At 41.0% G+C, this 25329-nt stretch overlaps 1 protein-coding gene and 1 pseudogene across 1 annotated transcript in view; both read left to right on the forward strand.

The window, feature by feature from the left end:
- The window catches only part of Arhgef28 (Rho guanine nucleotide exchange factor 28), a 265542-nt gene that overhangs the window by 20615 nt on the left and 219598 nt on the right, over positions 1 to 25329 (forward strand). The gene's annotated exons all lie outside the window — the stretch shown is intronic.
- On the forward strand, positions 15501 to 19364 carry LOC150064396 (MSL complex subunit 3 pseudogene; annotated as a pseudogene).

A 25329-nucleotide genomic window follows, 5' to 3' on the forward strand; every position in this document is an offset into this window, starting at 1 on the left:
TTTGTGAATGTCTTTGTGTTCAACATGGGATTTCAATCCAACAGCTCTCAGGCATACTCGGGCCCTATCCATGTACACATTTGTTCTGAGAACAGATTCCCCAAGGTTTGGCATAACTCAAGTGCGCCAGCATGCGTGTACTTTGTGTGGGTGTGATTCTGGTAGAAGTGCTTCACAGTTCAGTCAAGTAGCAGGTTGGACACACTTGATGGTAATGACTAGAAATAAAGCTGGATTTGCTTTATTTGCTATTCTGTGTGAGCAGTGCCAGGTTGTGGTTGTTGTTTTGGAGGGGGTTGTTTTTGTTTTGGTGGTACTCGGGTTTGAACTCAGGGCCTTCTGCTTGCTAGGCTGACACTCTACCATTTGAACCATGTCTCTAGCCTTTTTTTTTCATTTTTGCTACTTATTTTGAGTATGGAATCTAGGGAACTTTCTGTCCTGGCAGGCCTTGTAGTCTGAGCCTCCTGAGTAGTTAGGATTACAAGTGTGAGACACTGATGCCTAAGTTTTTGGTTTTAAAATGTAAAATAGTAAGACGTAACCAGAACTGTGTTTTCATATTTTTGATTCCTAATGGAAAGTTAAAAACTTGAAATATTTTACTGAATTTGAACCGTATCTTTAAAGTTGAAATATAATTTAGTATTTAAAACTAGAAGATGAAAGAAAACAATGTTATATGACCAATAGAATTCACTGGTTGTCTTTTTTTTATAGCTTTGGAAGACATTTGTTTATATTGGATTTATTTTTTTCTGGTGTAATTATAAATATATATATATATATATATATATATATATGGAATCCAATAAAGTTTTCACTACATTTCTTTTCTGGCCATTATATGCATTTCACTTACAGACTATTATTAAAAAAAAAAACTTCTGTTGTTTGAAGCATGGGTATTGAGTAGCTCGCTTATTGGTAGCAGAAACACTAGGCTTACCTACTGGGACCATTATAAATCCTCTATATGTTCCCCATTATATGTTATGTGCAATGGCAGTGAGAACCTAGGTTTTGGATAAGCATTTGAACTAATAGACCCCAAGTTAATTTCAATGGATTTCTTCCTGGAGTCCAATGATGACTCTTAACAGTTTAGGCTTTACCATTTCACTAGGCTACTATATTAGTTTGCTAACTACACTCCCTGTGTCCAAGTTCCCCCCACCTTCCTGTCTGCAGCCTCCACCTTCCCCTTATGCCACCACACTCATCTCTGCTCCTAGTGTGAGATTTTTAAAATATAAATCTCCCTTTGCCAGGTTGCTACTTAAGAGTCTTCCTCTAGATCTTCACAGCCTTCAGTTTCCATGACTCTTATGAGTCTGGGTTCCTGTATGCCTTTCTCCTGGACGCCTGCCAGGAGAACTCCCTTCCTGCAGCACACCTGCTGCTGGCTCCTCTGCTGCCTTTCTGTCCTCTGCTCACCTTTCCTTTTTGTCTTCAGTCCTTCCTCCTTGAAAGATCTGGCTAGCTCCTGTTTCTCAGGACACCTACAACCTGTTTTGCCATCATCTGTATCTTTGTTTCAGATTTAAAGTTTATTAACAGTGATAATTGTGTGTGACCAAAATAATAGTTTTTTTTTTTTTCTCCTTATGTTGTTCCTAGAGCATGTACTCAGGGCCTGGGCACTATCCCTGAGCTTTCTTGCTCCACTACTTGAGTCACAGCTCCACTTCCAACTTTCTAATGTTTAATTGGAGGTAAGAGTATCATGAGTATCATGAGTTTTTCCTGCCCAGGCTGGCTTTGAACTGTAGTCCTCAAATCTCAGCCTCTGGAGATCAGAGAGGATTACAGGTATGAACCATTGCTACCTGGCTAACAATACAAGTTTTAAGGCATTCTTCTCATGCATTTTTATGTTCCCCTTGAGTGTATCAGCTTAGGTTCCTGGATGAACTTTTTCATCCTTTCTTTTCACCCTCCCCTTCTGGTGTATAACTTCCCCTGGCATTTTTTTTTGCCTGTCTTGGGGCTTGAACTCAGGGCCACGGCACTATTCTTGAGCACACTCTTTAGCTTACCTGTGGGACATATTGTGCCACCATTCCTAGCGCAGTGGCTTGCCTCTTTGACTCAGTTGCAGATGACATCCAGCCAGTAAGAAGGGGGAATCTTCATTTCTTTGAAGAGTCCAACTCAGACACTGCATATTCTTCTATTCATAGCCCACTGGCCACAGCTCATTAGTCTCACACCTAATAGCAAAGAAGGCTGTGTGAATCTTCACATTTGATCTTAGCCAAAAGGCCAGGACTTAGCAAAGGCTTATCTAAATATAATATGATCTATGCATGTGATCTAATTTTTTTTGCCAGTCCTGGGCCTTGACTTCAAGGTCTAGACACTTTCTGGGTTTTCTCAAGGCTAGGGCTCTACCACTTGAGCCACAGCACAATTTCTGGCTTTTTTTTCTATTTATGTGGTGCCTAGGAATCGAACCCGGGTCTTCGTGCATGCTAGGCAAGCACTCTACCAGCTAAACTCCCTGCCCACGATCTAAAAAATTTAAAGCCAGGGGGAATGGCTCACGCCTGGAATGAAAACTCTACAGGAGTCAGAGGTCTAAAGATTGTGGTTCAAGGCCAGCCCAGGCAGACAAATCAGAGTGACACTTATCTCCAATTAACTAGCAAAAAACCAGAAGTGGATCAAGTGCATCAGCCTTGAGACAACAATAACAAGAGTGCAAGGCTCTGAGTTTACACTCTAGTACTAGCACCAAAGATAAATAAGTAAATAACAATAAAGCAAGCAAGCAAGCAAGGCCTGAACGTGTATGCTTGTATTTCAACTACTCAGGAGGCTGAGATGGTAAGACCACTTGAACCTATGAAGTTGAAACTCATAGTTTCATGGGTAATGGAGCAAGACTGTTGAAAACAAATAAAGCCTCCCAAAATCTTGTAATCTAAAAATTTCAGATAATATTAGAAAGTAAAAAGTGATCATTGAAATTTTCCCAGTATCTTTACTCCAGTGGATCTAAATGATTGTTATTTACACATGTAGGACTATCCACGTTTCAAATATTAACAACCACATGTGGCTAGTGGACAGTAAAGCCTTTGGTAGTGTGCCATAGCCCCGCTAAAGTTCAAGGACTCTGGACACTCAACATCAATGGTTAATTAGTAGTCACCATCTTCTTTTAACCACTCTCTGTTTCCACCTGTCCAATTTACCTGTACTACTTGGTATTGCCTTGTGTATATAATAATTACCTGTTTTAGTCTGCCATTCCCTTGAACTTAGGGCCTGGGCACTGTCTTTGGGCTTTCTCAAGGCTAGAGCTCTACCACTTGAGCCACAGCACCATCTCTGGCTTTTTGCTACGTATGTAGTACTGAGGAATCAGACCCAGGTCTTCGTGCATGCTAGGCAAGCACTCTACCACTAGGCTAAACTGGCCCTGTTTGAACATCTTAAGGGGAAAAAATTAACTCATATTTTCTCCAAACCTTTGCCTAATATTTGGTGCCTTTTACTTATTCATAAATTTCAGGTAAATGAATGCCATAATTGAATGATTTCATGAAATTGCTTAACTATTTTCATTATTCTTACATCAATGCTGTGATTCCCTCTTTCTTTTTTTTATTTATTTTTATTTATTTATTTTTTTATTTTTTCCAGTCCTGGGCTTGAGCTCAGGGCCTGAGCACTGTCCTTGGACTTTCTCAAGGCTAGAGCTCTACCACTTGAGCCTCAGCACCACTTCTGGCTTTTTTTCTATGTATGTGGTACCGAGGAATCGAACCCGGGTCTTCATGCATGCTAGGCAAGCACTTTAACCACTAGGCCAAACTCCCGGCCTGATTCCCTCTTTCTTATGTACCAAAAGTCACCAAGTCATAATATTGTTCTTAAAGGGAAGGATTTACCTTGGTTCTACTTGGAAAACATGGTATTAATTCAAGGATGTTTTTGATTGGCATTCACATTTTAATATAATGGCAGGTTTTCTGACCAAACCAAATAATGTTTTGGAAAACAAGGTGTTCAGTCACCAGAAATGTATTTTCCTTGAAGATTTGAATTTCATTCTTGTGGCTGATTCTTCTATTTTTGGAAAGAACAGTCTGGTAGCATTAGACTTTTACACTGAAAATTCTTTTTAGTGTTTATGGACAAATGCCACTTCCAGGAAGTATTATTATGAATCTATAGCATCATAGATCACACTAATTTATGTGTGAAACAGCATGACCAGAAGTCAATACATGTGTGAAACTTAGCAGTGGTTCCTGAAATCAAAATGCAATAGGGATACAGCTTCTCATTAAATCAAATGGAGAGTTGAATGATCCCTAAGCAAGTTAAATTCTAGAAGGTTCAGACAGTTCCTATTTCTCACAATGCCTGCCTTACATGCCTCACAGGTAGGTGGCCACAGCAATATTTACCCTGGCTCCTAAGTTATCATGACCCATTTCTTTCTAGAATGGGCAGTACTTAGAGGAAGGTTAGAGGCAGAACAAATGCCCCGGATCTCACGCTTTGTGTCAATAGCTTCCTTCATTTCTTATTTCTCCTTTTCTTCCCACAAATGACTCTTGGGAGGAGTATCACTTCAATTAGGCTGTGGCAAACTTCACAAAAATAATATCAGCATTACCCTTACTATATTAATGCATGCCTGGGCCAGAAACTTGCTAAGTACTTAATATACATTATGTGTGTTACTCATTTATCTCTACCACTCCTATGAAATAGTCATTATTATATCCACTGTATACATGATGTAACAAAGGCTCAGGCTAAGTGGCTTGCCTAGGGTCACAGCACATGAGTGGCTAAACTGGATTGATATATCAATCTAAATCTTGAGCTTTTAACCACTATATCTTCTTCCTGCTTTTGGAATACCACTTATGTAGCTATATAGTAGATGGGGATAAAGTTGGGAATGGTTGCAGGAAAAGGAGCCCAGAGCATCTGATCTAAAGTAGAATTAAGGAGGGGTTTAATGAAACTTTGGGAAGAAGGGATCCAAGAATGTCAAACATTCACATTCTAAATATTAAGGAAAGGTGTCATTGTGGCCCCTTTTAAGATTAAGAAGCTCTAACTATAAGGTAGTTCAATTCTATTGTTTTATGGAGCTCAGAAATAGAAAAACTATAAACTAGAAGTTCAGAGACATAAATTTACTTGCCTGAACACAGGCTCCTAAGGAGTAAAATAAAAAGCCACATCCTGGAAGTGGCTCTTGGATTCCAAATTAATTTTTATTTAGTTACACTATTTCAGTGTGACCTTTTAAAACATTGTGGCCAATTCTTGCTTGTTATTTCTGTCAAATATTTCTACTTGTTACCAGCAGATAAAGGTGCCTGGAAAAACACTAGAAGGTAGTTGTTGTGTTTGCTTGAAGAAGAATGTAATGGAGAGGGAAAAATTGGGAGGAAAATCTGCTCCTTAGCTGCCCAAGGGGTGAAAAAAGAGATGGGCTGAAACTGTGAGGGGCTAGTTGGTGGTGGCAGGAGAAGAGAGCTGAAGTACATGCCTTGACTTTTCTGCAGTGAGGGGAAGTGGAAATAGCTTCTTGATACTGGACTTTAGGAGATACTCTCCTCGTTCTGCCATGGCTCAAACCTAGGGCCTGTTTCTCAATTGAACGGGAGATTATTGTCCATGGATCTGGGTGTATGGAGAGAGGGAATAGTGTGTATGACATGCCACCAAGAGGGCTGTACCAGAAGAAAGTGTGTAGTTGGAATTTTAAATGAAAATCGAGTTCTAGTATGCAACATGGCTGAGCATTATCTGTAGCACAGCACGGGGTCAATTTAGGAGTTCAATGGATCTCTGCAGTGTGTGTGAACTTGTTTTAGATCTGTAAATATCTACCTATAAGTGGGATCTGACCCATTCATAATCCTAGAGATATATTCCAATGATGGATATGCATAAGCTTCTGATACATTTTATATGAAAGGAGTATCTGTGTAAATGTAAGCATAGGAACTTATTTTTGCTTTTTAGTAATGGGGTCTTGAACTTATAGCCTTGTGCTGCTAGATGAGTGTTCTACCCCTTGAACCCAAGTCTCTAGCCCCAATGTGTCTTGATAATTCATCTTTGAAGGGAGAGAATAGTAGAGAATCTGAAACTCTAACATTCAGTAATCCAAAATACTGAGACCCACAAATGTTGCAATTAGTTCCAACCTGTTGAGGAGATTTAAAAGGAGAGATTGAACTGGGTAAGATTTCATGAGTTCAGCCCTGCCTCGTTTACATATATGTTTTTTTTGTTGTTGTTGGTGGTGGTGGTCATGGGGCTTGAACTCTGGACCTGGGCACTATCCCTGAGCTCTTCAGCTCAAAGCTACCACCCTACCCCTGGGCCTGTGTGTTGTCCCTGAGCTTTTCCACTCAAGGCTATCATCCTACCCCTGGAGCCATAGCCCCACTTCCTGTTTTCTAGTGATTAGTTGGAGATAAGCGTCTCCCATTCTTTAGTGCCAATTCTGCTTTGAACCATGATCCTCAGATCTCAGCCTCCTGAGTAGCTAGGATTACAGGGGTGAGTCACCGCGCCCCCGGAATATATGGGGTTTTTAAGGTATGTTTGATTGGGACACAGAGAAAGGAGATGGAAGGTGCTCTTTCTTGGTGGTATATTGTAGGAAATGAGCTTGGGAGGGAGATGGCATTGGACTTAATTCTCAGCTGAACCAGATTTTAGCTAGTGACTTTTACTTCAGTCTGTTTTCTCATCCTTAAAATGTTAACATATTACAGAATGTTGTACAGAATAGTTTTTATAGTTAAGGGCACCTGCAGATTTTATAGATTGCAAGAAAAAGCAGAAGTTGCACCAAAAGGGGAGGTCTTGTCTTGATATCAAGATTGTATCTTAGAATGTGTCTGGGAGATGTGTGAAGGAGATTGTGGGGAGTGTCAAGGGTCTTCCCCAAGTTGGTCTTGGTGCTGTCTATCTGTAAACTGTTCACATAGAAGGCCTGGTGCACAACCAACTGGCGGTCAATGGTTTTAAGGCCATTAGATCCCTTTCAAAAACAATCATTTTCAATGGTTGTGAAAATTGCCATGGTATTCTCAGTGTGATGCTTTTAGGTTACTTACATCATTTTTCTCACACATCACTTGTGAATTGCCATTTTTGAATTATGGTTAAATTCTTTTTTTTTTTTTGTGGGTCATGGGGCTTGAACTCTGGACCTGGATGCTGCCCCTGAGCTCTTCAGCTCAAGGCTACCACCCTATCCCTGGAGCTACACCCCCATTTCCCATTTTCTAGTGGTTAATTGGAGATAAGAGTCTCACCGACTTTAGTGCTGGGTCTGGCTTTGAACCATGATCCTCAGATCTCAGCCTCCTGAGTAACTAGGATTACAGGTGTGAGCCACAATGCCCTGCTGATTAAATTCTTTCAAAAGAAAAGACAATCATATGTTTTAACTGTGGCTTTAAATCTCATTCTGAGTTAGAATCTGATGCTACCACTATCTTGTCCCAGCTCTCCACTCTTCATTGCTTTCCTCTGGTTCTATGGGTTTGAGAATTTGTCTTACTCAACTTAGATCCCTTTGGCATCAAATGTCAGTGTCTGAAAGGTTTGAGAGGTGAGGTGATGATACAAGATCTGTGTGGCAGAGAGACCAAGGTCCTGTAGGCTATGTTCTTCAGCTCTGATCTTTCAGGCTAAGCAGCTCAGTATCTAGCTGAAGAGCAACAGCAGCAGGGAGGAAATAAGAGGATTGGGTCACATCTGAAGTCTCACTCTGGCTAGGAGTTCAGAACTCCTAAATTGAGAGAGAATCCTTATTGCTGAGGTAATTAGAGAGGGCTCCATAGAGGAGGTAAAATGAGTTGGGGTTTGAGAGGTGCATAATATATATACATGAGGCAGTGGTATGCTAAGCCCCAGCACAAGCATGAACAGAGCTCATGATCTGTAAAGTACGAGCATTTGAGGTAGAGGAGGAAAAAGCATTAGATAGCTAGGCAGGGTGGGGCCTTGAACAGAAGGTTGGAAGGCAAACAATTTGAGAGGCATAACAAGCAATAAAGAGTCTTTGTAGGTTTATGAGGGACACAAGGAAAGTGGTTGAACTGGAAATTCAAAGGTAGTGTCAGAAATATCTTTTCAAGAAGGTCATTCATAAATACACAAATACTTGGTAATAAGATTTTATGTATCTAAAATCTTTTAAAGATTTTATGAATCTCACATAATCCTCCCTTTGTGTAAAAGTAGACAAATGATGGGGACACTGAGCTCCCTAGTGACTGAGTGACTTCTCAGGGTCATAACTCATACCAGATCCATTAATTTTATGGTGGTAAGGATGTAAGGTGTAAGTTGTCCATTGTCAGTGGAATTGCTACTTGGATAGTAAAGGATATATCAGCATCTCGTAAATATATACTGGATTCTTGAACAATTTTGTAACTATGGGATCTGTAGTCCCATCTTACAGATTAGGAAACTGAGGCCCAAAGAAGTTCTTCAGTGCTTTGCTCAGTCACTTACCTAGTGAAGTTAGAACTTGGGGCCATTCGTGTGTCTGCAATCCTCTTGCCTAGGTTATTTCCACCACCTGACATGTGGATACACTACAGTTACTTCTATGTCCTGCTCTGCTCAGGAATGTGATGGTGTTCGTTGGAGATGCTGTGAATTGCAATGAGTTTACTAAAGCATGTTAGAATGAATATTGGAACATTTGAAAAGCTAATTAGGAGAAGCAGAATTTTGAGCTCTTGTGATTCAGGGGATCTAGACTGGAATGTCCTCAGGATGGAGGTTCGAGTTGTTGGCACAACATGCAAGGAGTAGAGTGGGCCCTTGCTGATATCTCTGGTCTTAGCAATTCTCCTTGTTGAACCCTCTGTAGCCCCTGTCTTCCCCTTTAAAAACAAGGAAACCTAGATTTGGCCCATTGGGTCACATTCAGGCTAAAAATTGTGGTGTCCTTTGGGCATTGGCTTGGTTTTTCCCCTTTGTTTATTTGATAATTTTTCTAGCCACCTGTAGGTTTTATTTCTTGCAATGAAAAGTTGAGGTGTGTGAAAACCTGCTACTCATGGTAATCTGAGCACACCTTTGCTTCGTTAGGGCAAGATTTTGCCTCCAGATTATATGTTCATTATAGTCTTTGGCACATTTTGAGTCAGGAATTAAACCAAGTGAAAGTTTCTTTGAATACCAATGTGAAATCCTGTTAGAGAAATCCATCTGTGTGAACTATGCATAGAACCTGTACAGTGGCCTATTCTTTCTGATGGTAATTGTCACCATTTGAATTGAGTTGGATAGCACTGAGAAAATAAGGAAAATGCCTCCAACAAAGCTCTTTTCATGGCTGACTCGTACAATGGTGCTTGATTCTATGCCACTTGGACAAAAGTCTGTATTTTCTCCCAGTGTTTTGTCATGCTTGTAGCTTTTATAACAGCCAGGAATTTGGCTCAACAATAGTTCTTAGGTCAACACACTGTGTCCCTGTTATGAGCCTTTCTAGACTGACAGTTTCTTGTCAGGTTTTTTTAAATGACTTTTTCAGCCTACTATAGTATTTTTATCTGAAGAGATCATTTCAAAAAATGTTCACAACATAACTGTACTTATCAAAGAGTTTTTCCATGCCATTTCTTTTTGTCTACACAGGCCTATACAATACCTTCAGGTAGCTTAGCCTAACTTTCTAATGTCTTCCCTCACATTTTGCAGTGTTGGGGATTGAACTCAATGACTTACACATGTTTGGCAAGTACACTACTTCTGAGCTACACCCAGCCATTTTAAATTTTATTTGGAGGCCAGCCTGGCTTGAACACACCATCTTCCTGTTCTAGCTTTGTAGGGTATCTGGAATTACACAGGCTCTTGCACCAAGCTGGCTTCTGTGGAGTTTGTAGGAAAATAGTTAAAATTGCTCTGTTCAGACCTCAGAAACTGACAAATAGTTTCATTGTCCTTTCATTTGAGTAGCTCATAGTGCTTCACACACATTAATTCACTAACTCTCAAGAAAGCCCTGTGTGTAGGCAGTGGAAAATATTTTTCCCTGTGGCTGTATTTACATATTGAGAGAGGGAAAGACTAAAGTCTGGAGGCATATCGGGACTGACTTGTGGATAGGGAGCCAGGGCTAGCTTGAGTTGCCCAGTTCCTCGTCTGATCCTCTTCTTTGGCCATGAGGAAGTCCAAACTCATTTTTCTTTGGAAAAAAATCATGATTTCCAGAGGAAAATAGTTCTTTAGGCAAAATTCTACCTGGAGAACTGAACTGTAGGAGGGGGAGTCTTAGTGGGAAGTTTTCTCACAAATTGCTGGGTTGTCTCTTGTTCCTGTGTTGTCATGTGCATTTTGTCTGCTGCAGCTAGAAACCAGCTGATCAGCATGGCAGTATGTTTTGCTTTGGAAAACCATGTTTTCGATGTCTCCATCTCGTTTGGCTGTGGATGCTTTTCTGAGGGTTAGTGGGGAAAATGGCAGCTGTTGTTCTATCTCAGACTCTGATATGTGGCCTCCTTTCCCCTCTCTTGTTTTTCAGCAACCTCAAGGGCAGGCATAGCCTCTTCTCTCCCTCCTTTTTGTTTCATCTTTTTATTTTTACCTAGGTGCTTTCATAGAAGAGTGGAATAGTGAACAGAGTTGGTAGTCAGGATAAAGCCCAGACCTGTGTGCATAGTGTCTATATGATTACTTTCCACGGGGGGACATCTTAGGATGACTGCATCTATATCTAAACTGCTGGTTTCCTTCCCCATGTTGGTACCACCCACACTATCCCCACCCCTGCCAGTGTCATTTTTCATCCTTTTCTCAAAATGTCAAGCTTGGGAAAAAGCTTTCTTTTTCCTTTTATCTCCTACTTCCAGTTTTTCAGGATATCTTGTTGGCTTTGACTTCAGGATATATTCAGAGTCTAATGACTGCTTTTCACTTCCTTCCCTTATCCTCAGGTTCAGTTATTCTTGCTTGGCTGGATTATCATAATGACATTCAGTAAGACCCCTGCTTTTGTCATTGGTCCCCTCTAGTTTGCCTGTGTCATACACAGTAGTTAGAATGATCACGACAGTATCATGAGATATGGTATTCCTTACCTCAGAACCCTCAGGTGTATTGTCCTCATAGGCAGAAGAAAAACCAACATTTAGACAATGGCATACAGGCTTTATGTGATCAGTATTTCCATCTTCTCTCAGTTCTCCTCTTTTATAACTTTCCTCATTCACTCTGCTCTGCAGTATTTGTCTCTTCACTGCTCCATCAATACACTCACACCACTCCTGTCTTCTTGTGCCCTATGCCTTTCTTCTCTTGGCTTCCTCTATCTCAGGGCTTTCACCTGATACATTAGAACTTTCTACTTATGGACCTTCCCTGACTGAGTTATTTAAAACCACATCTACCCCTAACAGTCATTTTTTACCTCATTTTTCAAACACTGTATATAACCTTCTAGTGTGCTATAAAACTTTCTTTAGATACTATTTATTATCTACAAATAAATGTAAACCTTTGGAAAGTCTGGGATTTTGGTTTCTTTTATTCAGTTATATAATATCTAGCATACAGTGTCCTGGTATCTAACAGATGCCCAAATATTGAATGAATATCAGTGTTTTCATAAGTCACTCTTGCCTTCTAGTTCTAATAAAAGAATATGATAATTATTATTATTTTCCTAATTAAATTTTGATAGGAATGGCACACAGCAGAGGATGCTAGAGGAATAATTGGGTTGAAGAGATAAACACAAGGAACATTTAGTGAACATTGCTGATATAATTCACTATTAGATTACAGGATAAGTAAAATTTATGGGAGAGGTCAGTGGGAAGATGTAATGTGGAAAGCCAATAGAATTTACTGAATACCTGCTGAGTATCAGTACTACTCTGGGGTTTTTGGCCACTGGATCTCATCTGTAAACAAAGGAGGGGGCCCCAATTTTTACAGCCATTGGAGGACTGAGTCAAGACTCAAACTCTTGGTCACATACAACAGTGTTGAAGTAGTCAGGGAGAAATGAATAGAGATGATTGGATTGGGACTAGATGAAATTTGTAAAGCCTGAATGTCAGACCCATGGAGAGTATTAGATTAAGTGTGGCCAAAACCAATGATTTTTTTTTTATTGTTGGGATAATGTATAGAGGGTTCACAGCTACCTTCATCAGGTAGTCGGTACATTACTTCTCACACCTTGATACCCCTTCTCATGTTTTTTGGCCATATTCTCCCCCCTCACCCCCTCCCAATCATCTTCCCTTTCCTATTTCAAATAAACAAACATATATACAATATACCAGGTAACAAAATGAGATGCAGTAACAATATGAAATTAACCAAAGGGCAAGAAAAGAGAAGAGAAATAACATAGTACATTAAGAACAACAATCATATAAGATAAAGCTCTTGTTTCCATATCCTAGAGTTCCTTTCATTTAGTCTCATCCTACTTGACCTTATGTACCTAGGTTTTGAACTATTGTGATCCTCTGTTATGAGAGTCCTAGTCCAAGTACTAATTATTACAAATGAGGAAAACCATTGAGCCTATGTTCCTTTGGGGCTGGCTTACTTCACTTAATATGATTTTTTTTTCTAGGTCTTTTCATTTCCTTACAAATGGGGTGATGTCATTCTTTCTGATGGCAGCATGGAATTCCATTGTGTATAAGTAGCACATCTTCTTGAACCAATCTTCTACTGAGGGGCATCTGGGTTGGTTCCATATCTTTGCTATGGTAAATAGTGCTGCAATGAACATCATTGTGTTAGTGGATTTAGTCTGTCCTTGTTTCTGGATGCGTGGGTAAATGCCAAATAGTGGAATTGCTGGGTCATAGGGGAGCTCTATGTTTAGTCTTTTGAGGAACTGCCATGCTGCTTTCCATAGTGGTTGAACGAGTTTACACTCCCACCAACAATCTAGTAATGATCTCTTCTGGCCATATCTCTGCCAGCATCTGTTGTTAGTAGATTTCTTGATCATGGCCATTCTAACTGGAGTGAGGTGGAATATCAAAGTTGTTTTGATTTGCACTACGTCTTCGTCTTCGTCTTCTTCTCCTTCTCCTTCTTCTCCTTCTTCTCCTTCTTCTCCTTCTTCTTCCTCTTCCCCTTCCCCTTCCCCCTTCCCCCTTCCCCTTCCCCTTCCCCTTCTTCTTCTTCCCCTTCTTCTTCTTCTTCCCCTTCTTCTTCTTCTTCTTCTTCTTCTTCTTCTTCTTCTTCTTCTTCTTCTTCTTCTTCTTCTTCTTCTTCTTCTTCTTCTTCTTCCTCTTTTGCCAGTGGAGCTCAGGGCCTGAGCACTGTCCTTGGACTTTCTCAAGGCTACAGCTCTACCACTAGAGCCTCAGCACCACTTCCAGCTTTTTTCTATGTATGTGGTACCGAGGAATTAATTCTGGGCCTTTGTGCATGCTAGCCAAGCACTCTACCACTAGACCAAACTCCCGAGTCTTGCATTTCTTTTATGGCCAGAGATGTCGAGGATTTCTTCATGTATCTATAGGCCATTCTTATTTCCTCTTCAGAGAAGTCTCTCTTTAAGTCTTTGGCTCATCTTTTAATGGGATGGTTGTTTCTTTGAAGATTTATTTTAGAGAGATTCAATTTTTTTTAGCTGTAGATATATTTCAGATATGAGGCCCTTGTCTGTTGTATGGCTAGTGAAGATCTTCTCCCACTCTGTGGGCTTTCTATTTAACTTGCAAGCTATGTCCTTTGCCATACAGAAGCTCTGAAGTTTAATGCAGTCTTTGACCAATGGTTTATGTGCAAATAAACCAACATGGAGGAAAGCTTTAGATGCCCAGTGAGATACTTGTGCTTGAAATGAAAGGTATCAGAGGCCGAGCTGTAATCTTTCCCTTTTTCTTTCTCATGGCTAAAACTCTTATCACTGCTTCTAGCATTTTGGTGGATAATTTGGAGATAAGAATCTTAGGAAGTTTTCTGCCTCAACTGGCTTTGAAGCAAGATCTTCAGACTGGGCTGGGAGTGTGACCTAGTGGTAGAGTGCTTGCTTAGCATGCAAAAAAGCCCTGGGTTCGGGGCTGGGAGTTTGGCCTAGTGGTAGAGTGCTTGCCTAGCATGCACGAGGACCCGGGTTCAATTCCTCGGCACCACATACATAGAAAAAAGCCGGAAGTGGTGCCGAGGCTCAAGTGGTAGAGCTCTAGCCTTGAGAAAATCCAAGGACAGTGCTCAGGCCCTGAGCTCAAGCCCAGGACTGGCAAAAAAAAAAAAAGTAACAAAAAGCCCTGGGTTCGATTCCTTAGTATCACATACAAAGAAAAAAAGCTGGACGTGGTGCTGTGGCTCCAAGGGGTAGAGCTCTATCCTTGAGAAAGCCCAAGGACAGTGCCCAGGTCCTGAGTTCAAGCCCCAGGACTGGCAAAAAAAAATGTTCCACTGGATATGATGGCTCACGCCTGTAATTCTAGCTAGTCAGGAGGCTGAGATCTGAGGATCAAGGTTCAAAGCCAGCCCAGGCACAAAAGGACCTGAGGCTCTTATTCCAGTTAACCTCCAGAAAATGGGAAGTGGGCCTTGGCTCAAAGGTATGGCAGTAGCCTTGAACTGAAGAGCTCAGGGACAATGCCCAGGCCCAGGTGTAAGATGGTGGCCTTGAGCTGAAGAGCTCAGGGACAATGCCCAGGCCAAGATCCAGCTCCATGACCCACCAAAAAAAAAAAAAGTTCTTCACATCCCAGCCTGTTGAATAGCTAGGATTATGGGTGTGAGTCACCAGTGCCTAGCCTGAGGTCTAATGTTGATCAGAAGAATAATAGTGACTGAGTAATTGCATGTTCTCACCTGGCATCAATATCCAGGATGGATTAGAGATAGGATAGATATGCTACTGGTAACTATTTAACAGGTTTTCAGAATTTAACTAGGGGTAGCCAGTACTGATCTTCAATTCACAATCTTCCTGCCTCTTCTTCCTGGGTTCTGGTATTAGAGGTATATACCACCAAGATACAATTCCTGTAATTTTCTTTGTGACCATTCAACATATTATTTACTAAAATGAAATCCCACAAGTGACAGGACTCTGTAGCTTCCCTTTTCCTTTCCTTAGGATTTTGAATCCTGAGCCTATGTTCAATGCCATGAAAACTGTATGAGTCTTTTAATTCTGAGTTAACTTCAGGGTTCCAGAATAGGACCATTTTGTATGTTAGTTTCTTAAAGCATTCAGGGAATACTTCCATTTTAAAAACTTAGAAAATAAACCAGGACAGAAAATGGATCTATTCCATTACACTAGTGGCCCTATTTTAAAAATTGTTACTGTTATTTAATTGGAGCTGTAGTTCTCAGGTTACTGCCTGAGGTGGAGCTTTCAGTTCTTACTCCCTGTCACTCATGGGTCAAGGGTCAAGACCGCCTCCAGCCCTCAGTGGGCGTTAGGAGCCAACCTGGGCTTCCGCTTCCGGCTGGGACACCTAGCGCATGCGCTGTCAGAAAGCAGGCCGCCGGCGGTAGTTTGAGGTGGAGGCGGGCGGCGGCGCCATCGTGGCTCTCTGGTATTTGGGGCTATTTTTGCTGGGAAAGACGAAAAGGAAAGATCCCAGAATATCAGGTGCGTTTTCCTTCCCGGCTGGCACAGGAGTTGTTGTAGATGGGTTGCTGCGACGGCGGTACCGGTGAAAGTCATGAACCACAGTGTCAGTAGGCCCAGAAAAGCGGAAGCTGGCCTGCTCGGAAGCCCCGGAAGCGGTGCACGGCGGGCCGCAGGTGTCGACTGGGCCTGCTGCGAGGCCTCTCATGAAGAACAGGGTAAGAACGATGCAAATCCAGTGAGCAGTTCCTCCGGGCGGGGACGCAAGTAGAGGAAGTGGCACCCAGAAAATGGAAGACAGGACTGTCCCACTGGACATCCCCGAGGTGCTGAAGAAGCAGCTGGAGGACGACTGCTACTGCGTGAACCGCAGGAGGCGGCTCGTCCGCCTCCCCTGCCACGTCAACGTCCTCACCATCCTGGAATCTTACGTGAAGCATTTTGCTATCAACATCGCCTCTTCCACCAGCCGGCCTCGCCACCATCACGCTGTGGGGTCGGCCCACGACAGCGTGCCCGACATCCCCGCCGAGAAGAACATTGACCTTTGTAAGGAGATGGTGGATGGATTGAGAATAACTTTCGATTCCATGCTCCCGTTGGTTTTGCTCTACCCCTACGAACAAGCCCAATATAAAAGGATGACTTCGTCTGATTTCTTCCTTCCCATTAAAGAGAGTGGTACAAACAGTCGTAGCCCAGGGGAGCCCTCTCCTAGCCCCCCTTTGCTGAATCCGTTCGTGCCACAGCCCGTGGAGAGTCAGCCGACCAGCAGTGAGTCAGCCACCCCCAAGAGACGCAAAGCTGAGCTGGAGTCGAACTCACGGCCTCTTAGACGTTCCACGCGTCACACCACCAATTTGGACAGACCAACCCAGAACAGCGCGTCGCCTCAACTCAAGCGCCGGCAGCAGGACTCGTCCCCTGGAATGCCTAGATTGTTCTTGCATCTGGAGAAGAAGGTCCCTGTGCATAGCGGGTCATCAGCCCCCGCTCCTCTGACTTCTAGTAAGGAAGGGATTGCTCTGTTTGCTGGTCTTGAAGGAAGAAGAACCACCGAAATAAATAAGGTGCTCTCATGGAAACTTGTGCCAGACAATTACCCATCAGTTGACCAGCCACCTCCACCTTCTTACATTTATGGAGCACAACATTTGCTGCGACTGTTTGTAAAACTGCCAGAAATCCTTGGAAAGATGTCCCTGTCAGAGAAGAATCGGAAAGCTTTACTGAAGCACTTGGATCTCTTTCTGAGATTCTTAGCAGAATACCGTGACGACTTATTCCCAGAGTCGGCATATATAGCTGCTTGTGAGGTGCACCACAGCACCAAAAATCCCAAGGCAGTATAGTAAAGTTTTTATAGTTCTGTAAGAACAGCTGTTCTTTCTGGTTTTGTGCTCTGGCTTCCAGGTGAAGAACTAATGGTGATCTTTCTTTCAGGAGAGGACAAACATGGTCCCACTGTGGGGATCTGGCAGAGGCAGGCTTGGGCTTGGTTATTTGACTTGCTCACATACTGTGAAGTTATTTCTGTTAAGAATTACTTCCTGGGTGCCTGAACTCCAATATGACACTTGGGGCTTCATAGGCCATCTGTGGTGGCAAGAAAAGAACAGTTGTTTTTGCAGTGAACTGTTTAGGAAAGTGTAGCTAGGTTCGCTGGTTTGGTAGATGTTGGTTGTCAGTGAGAACCATTCTGTTAATTATTTGTTAGTATTAAACAAAATGTTTTTTTTTGCAAACTTTTGTGTGATGAGGCTGAGCAACTCCGGCAAACCAATTTTAGCTTGGGCTTGGAAAGCTCAAAATAGTCTCAGAAATATTTTCGAGGGAATTGATAATGAGATCTACTGCCTTATCTTTGTTTGCAACAATTTGCTTTTTGTGAAACAGACTTTTTAGCTATCTAAGGATAGCATTGCCTATCTTGTTTTAGACTTTATAGTTTTACTTTGTGTGTAATATTGCAGTCCTTCTATAAATTGTTTTTGGTGATGTAAATAAAGCATCTTGTTTGGAAGAAGAAAAAAACCAATCTTGTGGGTTATAAGACCAAGCAAAACTCCATAGGGCAAAGATTTTTAGTAGGTTATCACTATACTTTCAAATGAGTATCAATGGTTTTTGGCGAACTCTCTTTTCCTGGAAGAATCCAACTATTCATTTAAAGTAATCCTCTTCTGTAATACTGAGATTGTACTCAAGGCTTTCCACTTGTTATGCTTTTGTTCTATGACTTGAGCCTGGTTTGGTTATAAAATGCCTAGTTTTAATAATAATTCTTAAACATAATCTAGTTAATGTTTGAGTAGTAGGGTTTCTGAGGTCTTTTTTGTTGTTATTGTTGTTGTTTGGCGTTCCTAGGAGCTCCAGACTTAGAACCTCAAGCTTTTTAGGCTGGTGCTTAACTGCTGTGCCTCACCTTCAGCCCTGCTTTTTTTGTTTTTGTTTTTGTTAGGGCCTTGAATTCAAGGCCTGAGTACAGTTCCTGAGCTCTTTTGCTCAAGGGTAACACTCTTACCTATTTGAGCCACAATACCACTTCTAGTTTTCTGGTAGTTAATTGGAAGTAAGAGTCTTATGAACTTTACTGCCTGGACAGGCTGTGAACCATGATCATCAGATCTCAGATTCCTGAGTAGCTTGGATTACAGGTGTAATGCAGCCTCAGCCCTGTTTTTGCTGATTATTTTTAGGGTAGGGTCTTGCTTCCCACCCAGACATATCCCTGAACCTTGATCACCTACCAACTTTAGGCTTCCTCCTTAGTTGGTACTACAAGCTGAGCCTCAGTGAGCAGCTTCTCTTCATTGGGGTGAAATCTTGAAGACTTTTCTATCCAGGATAGTCTGGCACCCAAATCTTCCTAATCTCAGCTTCCCATTTATTTCAGGATGACAAAACACATGCCATTGCACCCACCTATAGGTTGCAAACTTCTTGCAAACTTTTCTGCCCAGGCTGGGCTTGAACTGTGATCCTCTCATTTAGTTGTTACAATTACAGGTGTTATCCCTTAGTGTCCTGCTGGGTTGTGAGGTTGTAACTATAACAGAACAGAAAGGAAATCCACTAAAATTGTTATCCTACAAATTTAACCTGTTTTTTGATGACAGAATTATTGTATTTCCTGTTAATAAGCAGTGCTTTTCTTTTATATTCTTTACATGTTATGAGCTGTTTGTGTGCCTCTTTCAGGAGACCTCATCTTCCTAGACCTTGGCTTATTCTTAGAATTTTTCAGTGCTGACCACAGAGCAGAAGGAAGGGAACTCCCAAGAAAGAAGGATCTGAGTATATTTGAGAAAGGAGTACTGAGGGCACAAAGTTTCCCGGCTATTAGGAGCAAGTGGGATAATGGAGGAGAGGTAGCTGGTAGGGGGAAGGAGGGTTGGTATAAATGCACAGTTCAAAAGAAAGCTCCAAGGGCTAATTTATGACTAATTGTGAAAGGTGTTGCTTTTGCAGTAGTCAAATGTGCTACCATGAGCTCTATTCCCACACTCAAGTTCTTTTCTAATGGTTTACTGATCAAAATAACTCAATTTTGCATTTGGAAACACATTGTCATTTGAGAGACACAGAAAAGGACTTGAGAAAGGGAAGGTAGGCTTTCCTGAGGACTTAGTATTAAGGTAATACTATGAAGAGTCAAAGGCCCAAGTTCTACCTGCTTCTCAGCTGGCATTGAATGTTTGGAGCACAGCCAAGGTTAAGAGTCACCTTCTTGTCCATATTAAGATTGTCTTTTTTTGGGGGTTCTTGATGTGGAATATCAATGAAGAACTTATCATGTAATAAAACTATTAGTCTCAATGGATTTTATACAATTACACAATTTGTATTTTTTCTGCAATGTTTTTGAAATGTCATAATAATACTGCCTTTATGTTTTATAAAATGGGAATTTCAATATATATTGAGTGCCATACTGTAAAGTAAAATAGGAATTTTATCTAGTAGAGATATTTTTAAAAGAAAGAATTTATATACTACTTTCTTAGGGATTATTACATCAGGATATCATTTTGTATTAACTTATCACTTTGCTAGAATGTGAGAAATAGCTTGAGGGTTTTGCTAACTGTGCCTATGTTTAGATTTGTTTGTAAGCTTCTCAAGGGCAAGACATTATATTTCTTCTTTTTTTTTTTTTTTTGTTGATCCTGGGGCTTCAACTCTGGGCCTGGGTGCTGTCCCTGAGCTCTTCAGCTCAAGGCTACTGCCCTACCTGTGGGCCTGGGTGTTGTTCCTGAGTTCTTCAGCTCAAGGCTACTGCCCTACCCCTGGAGCCACAGCTCCACTTCCCATTTTCTGGCGGTTAATTAGAGATAAGAGTTTCATGTTCTTTAGCTCTTTCATGCCCGGGCTGGCTTTGAATGGAGATCCTCAGATCTCAGCCTCCTGAGTAGTTAGGATTACAGGCATGAGCCATTGTGCCCGGCTTATATTTCTTTTTTGACATTGTATTTCTTCATGCTTTTGCAATATTTTAGATGACTTTAAAAAAATAAACAATTTGAAGTTGAAAATTTCTTTGTAACTTGTAGCATGTAATACTTAATGGAAAAGAAAAAGTTTAAAACATTTCTAAAAAATAAACTCATATGTAGTCACATTTGTGTAGACCCCATGAACATGATGAGGGATGGATTTCCATAGTAGTTTTGGACTGTTTTTACCACTGAAACCATTTGATGATCAGACATCTTTTTTGTTCTCCAGAGTGCTTATCTGCATCTACTTCTATTCAACATATGGGCAGATGCCATGACCTATCTCATTCCTTCTGTTCCTTTTATCCTCTACTATCTCTACTATATCTAGCTCAGTACTGAATCTTGTCCATTTCGCCTTTTTAACATCTGAATTTGTCTTTTCCTTTCCTCTGACAGAGGAAGTATGACATACTATTGGGTATGGGACAGGTTTCCATTCTTTTTCTTTGCCAGTCCTGGGGCTTGAATTCAGGATCTGAGCACTAGCCTTGAATTTTCTCAAGGCTAGTAGTCTACCAGTTGAGCCACAGTACCACTTCCAGCTTTTTCTGTGTATGTGGTACCAAAGAATCAAACCCAGGTCTTTGTGCATGGTAGGCAAGCATTCTACTGCTAGGTCAAACTCCTGGCCCCAGGTTTCCATTCTTGTCTTTCATGACCACCTACCTGTCCATTGGTTTTTTAGAAGGTCTAGAAGTCTTTGTAGCTCTGCAAGTACATTTTTTTTTTTGCCACTTCCGGGGCTTGAACTCAGGCCATGGGCACTGACCTCGGACATTTTTTGCTTACAGCTATTGCCCTGCCACTTGAGCCACAGTGCCACTTTTGGCTTTTTCCATATATGTGGTACCAAGGAATCGAACCCAGGGCTTCATGCATGGTAGGTAAGCACGCTTACCACTAGGCTAAACTCCCAGCCCTGAAAGTACATCTTTTTTTACACTTCTGCCTCAAATGCCTACTCATTTCAGGATCTGCTTGGCAAATCTATTATCTACCTTGATGACTCAACAGAAATTCCCAATTGTTGGGGTGGGACAATTGGATGCAGTATTGATCTGGCACTGTAGGACTCTTCATATGATTAGTTCTTGCATGTTTTTTGCTATCTCCATCTCCTAATCTTTTCTGAGTAGCAATAAACCCACTACATTCTTTAAGGCTCAGCTTAGGTTTCATTTGGAAGCCATGCTTGAACTCAAGGCTTGGGCACTGTCCCTAAGCTTTTTTTTTTTTTTCTTCTTTTCTTTCTTTTTTTGCTCAAGGCTAGCATTCTATCACTTGAATCACAACTCCCCTTGTGGGTTTTTAGTGGGATAAAGAGTCATGGGCTTCTTGGGCTTCTTGCCTGGAATGGCTTCCTACTGTGATACTCCGATTTCAGCTTCCTGAGAAACTAGGAAGACAGGCTGAGCCATGAATACCTGGCTAGATTTGGGCCATTCTGCCTGTCTGTCCTCACTGAACCACACTTATACTTTGTAGCTTTAATAGTTTCCCCTCTCACTGGGCTGGCAGTTCCCCCAGTCTTCATCTTTGCATCCTCATTATCAAATATATAATAGACACTCAGGAAATGTTTGTAGAACAAACGAGCATATCATGTTTCATATTTGTTCTTTCACTATGTTTTTATAAACATTTAACACGTGCATATCCTTTTCAAATATGTTGCAAGGTACTTAAAGGGAGAGACCTTATTTTATATTGTTTATTACCTAGTGCAAAATCTATATGCAGTGATGAATAACTGATAGTTTTTAAACTAATTCAGAAATTGGGGTGAGATTGATTGGAATATATTATAAATGTCTGGAAATAGTGAAATTCCCCTTGTATAACTAACATAAGCTAATAAAAATGTGAAATGTTTTGAAGGCAGAATTTCGGTTCATCTCATCTTTATTTTTTTTAAAGGTATTCTTTCCAAATGTTAAACATTATTGTAGGCTTTACAACTTCTGTCCATTTGTTTTATGGTCTGGAATTGGGCACAGTAGTTAGCTATTCCACTTTGATTTTTTTTTTTCTGTTTTTATTGGTAGAAGGCAGTGATTTCTCATTCCTGTAAGTACTGTATGATTCTTGGGTGAGAGTAGGAGGGCAGGAGAACTGTAGAATACAACCATAACTGTGATTGCTGCCTAAGTACTGGGGAGGGGTGATCTATCCCCTGAGTGAACAGATTTGTGAACTCTTGAAGACTCTGGCTAGGAACACTTTCAAATAGCCTGAAATTTTTCCATGTGATCCAACTGTTCTCTCTGTCCCAATTTTTTTTTTTCTGCAACCTGTTTTTGAGTTAGTTTTGTGAAAATACCACTTATAAGTAAGTTACTACCCCATGGCCATTCCTGCAGCTTCACACTGTGCTACTCAAGGGAATTCTAAGCCAAAGGAACAATAAGTCTCTTGTGTTTCAAACACAAGCCCATGACTTCACTGAAGAAAACCAGTTTCATGATTTATAGCAATCTTGTTCTCTCCCCCTCCCCTCATAAATGGCATTCCCTGCCTGCTTTGCTCACTTCCACCACCAAGATAGATGGATCAAGAATTTTTATATGCTGGTGTTGCTTTTTTGTTGACTAACTGGAGATAAGAGTTTCTGGATTTGTCTGCTCAGGCTGGCTTTAAAGCATGATCCTCAGATCTCAGCCTCCAGAGCTGCCAAGATTATTAAGTGTAAGCTACTCATGTCTAATTCCAAATTTCTTTAGATATTTAAGAACATTAAAATTCATTCTTAAACAATAAAACTTTGCTAACTAGACAAAAGTGTGACAAGTTGTAAAAGTAATTCTAAAAATGTTTTCAGTATGGGCCGGGAGTTTGGCCTAGTGGTAGAGTGCTTGCCTAGCATTCATGAAGACCTGGGTTCGATCCTCGGTACCACATACATAGCAAAAAGCCAGAAGTGGTGTTGTGGCTCAAGTGGTAGAGCACTAGCCTTGAGAAAATCCAGGGACAGTGCTCAGGCCCTGAGCCCAGGCCAAAAAAAAAAATGTTTTCAGTAATGACAACATCACTGGAAAATGCAAGAAGAAAAATGAAAAAGAAAAACAGCCTCTGGTTGAAATCAAGTATGAATAAATTCTGGCAATTGTTGGTGCTGGCGTGGTACAGTCATGCAGTATTGATCTGGCACTGTAGGACTCTTATCCTTAGTTCCTTGGTGTTGAATGCCCACAATAATTCCTCTTTCTCTTCTATCAGCCTGCCAACCATTTGGAGAACTATAAAAGCTGCTACCCCAAATTTCCTAATCTTTTCTGAGTAGCAGTGAACCCATTATATTCTTTAAGTTCAGCTTAGGTTTCATGTGGAAACCTAAGCTGTTCACTGACTTGGGCATTTCTTTTTCTTCTTCTTCTTTTTTTTTTTAAGTTTAAAATACTCTTTTTTTTTTTTTGGTGCCCATGCTGGGGCTTGAACTCGAGACATGAGCACTGTCCCTAAGCTCAGGGCTAGCACACTACCACTCGAGCCACAGCTCCACTCTAACACATTTTTGGGTATTTGAAGGTCAAAGTCTTACATGGACTTTCTTGTCTGGGCTGGCTTCCAACCACAGTCCTCAGATCTCAGTCTCCTGAATAGTTTAGGATTATAGGGGTGAACCTTGATGCTTGGCTAGCCCATTTTTTAACTTGGTTGTTGAGAGTTATTTTGTCAGCTCTGTAGTTTGCAAATATTTTTCATGTTTTATACCATGTTCTTTTATTCTCATATGGGCTCACAGAGAAAACAATGTTTCATATCTATATTCTTAATTTTTTTTAGCTCTAATGGTCCTTAGAGAGTGTGATGCAAACTCTAAACTCTAAAATGCACATAAACACAAAATTTCACATTTAATTTTATGGAGTTAATGGGCTGAGTTCCTCCATGGATTATTCACACTAGAATGTAGGTCGTTATGTTGTATGCATTTCCAGCAGCCTCTTAAGAGATTCCAGGGAGGGTCGCTACCCCCTGAAAGGAAATGGTGAAAAGAGAAAACACGTAGGTTACAAAACAAGCTGCTTGCTGGGCTTTATCTTGGGCCCAACTCAGGTGCCCTCTTTAGAATAATGTGTTCCTTGGTATCTTCAGAAGACATTGTCATGTTGCTACTTCAAATTTTGTAACTTGACCAGGTATAGCACAAGAAATAATCTTTCTTATCTTGCACTCAGACTTTTAGGCATCAGCAAGTAGATAGAAGCAAGGAGATGAACTTTGGAACTTAGTTAAAATTTAGTTGCTTTAACTTTATAGAAATGTATAGGATATTATTAGAGGGTCATAGTGGCTCAATGGGAATGTGCCATATAAAATGAAGTATACTGAAAAGAACTTCAAGACATGGAAGCAAGGTTTTTTTTTTATTGTTCTGTTTTAAGTAATTTTTTTCTTTTTCTTTTGATTTACTCCCTGTTGTCACTATTTTAGATTTCTGTGCCCTTTGTCACGTATATAAGTTTATCTGATTTGGAGAAGGGAAGGGGAGCTACAGAAATGATGGGACAAAAGGTGAACCAATGCAACACTATGTTGGAAATGAACTTTATAACTTGGAGGGTGGGGGATTCATAGTGGGAATGGGAGAAAACAAGGGAGGGGATAACACTGTCCAAAAAGAAATATACTCATTACTTATGTAACTGTAACCCCTCTGTACATTACCTTTATAATAAAATTTGAAAAAGGAAAGTGCAGGTGGGAAACAGGAATACATGTTAAGTTTACACCGAATGGGCTGGGAGCGCGGCCTAGTTGTAGAGTACTCATGTAGCATGCATGAAACCCTGAGTTCGATTCCTCGGTACCACATACACAGAAAAATCTGGAAGTTGTGCTGTGGCTCAACTGGTAGAGCGCCTTGAGAAAGCCCAAGGACAAAAAAAAAATTACACTTAATGTGTATATATACTCAAGGAGCTATTGTTTGCTCTCTGGGGGAGGACCCTTCTCCCAGAGGCCTCTTCTCTTTTGTTATAGACAGGGTAAGTTTTAAGATTATGTATGAACCTAAAGGCCATTCCTTCTGGCTTCACTCTCTCCAACCCCATGTCTGCATTCATGCCTGTCTTTATGAAGACATCTTGTCCTGTAGCACTTATACTGTCACCTTTGCTAAGCCAGTGGTGCTTCTGACATCCACTAGTATTTCATGAATGTAGCTGTTATTCCAAAGCTTTTCAACAATAAAGAGTAGTGGGTCGCTCCCTAACCCCTCCGCCCCCTCAGAGCTTCATGCTTGCTAAG

The sequence above is a fragment of the Megascapheus bottae genome, chromosome 4 (genome assembly GCF_031878675.1).
Source record: "Megascapheus bottae isolate mThoBot1 chromosome 4, mThoBot2.hap1, whole genome shotgun sequence".
NCBI classification, from domain to species: Eukaryota; Metazoa; Chordata; class Mammalia; order Rodentia; family Geomyidae; genus Megascapheus; species Megascapheus bottae.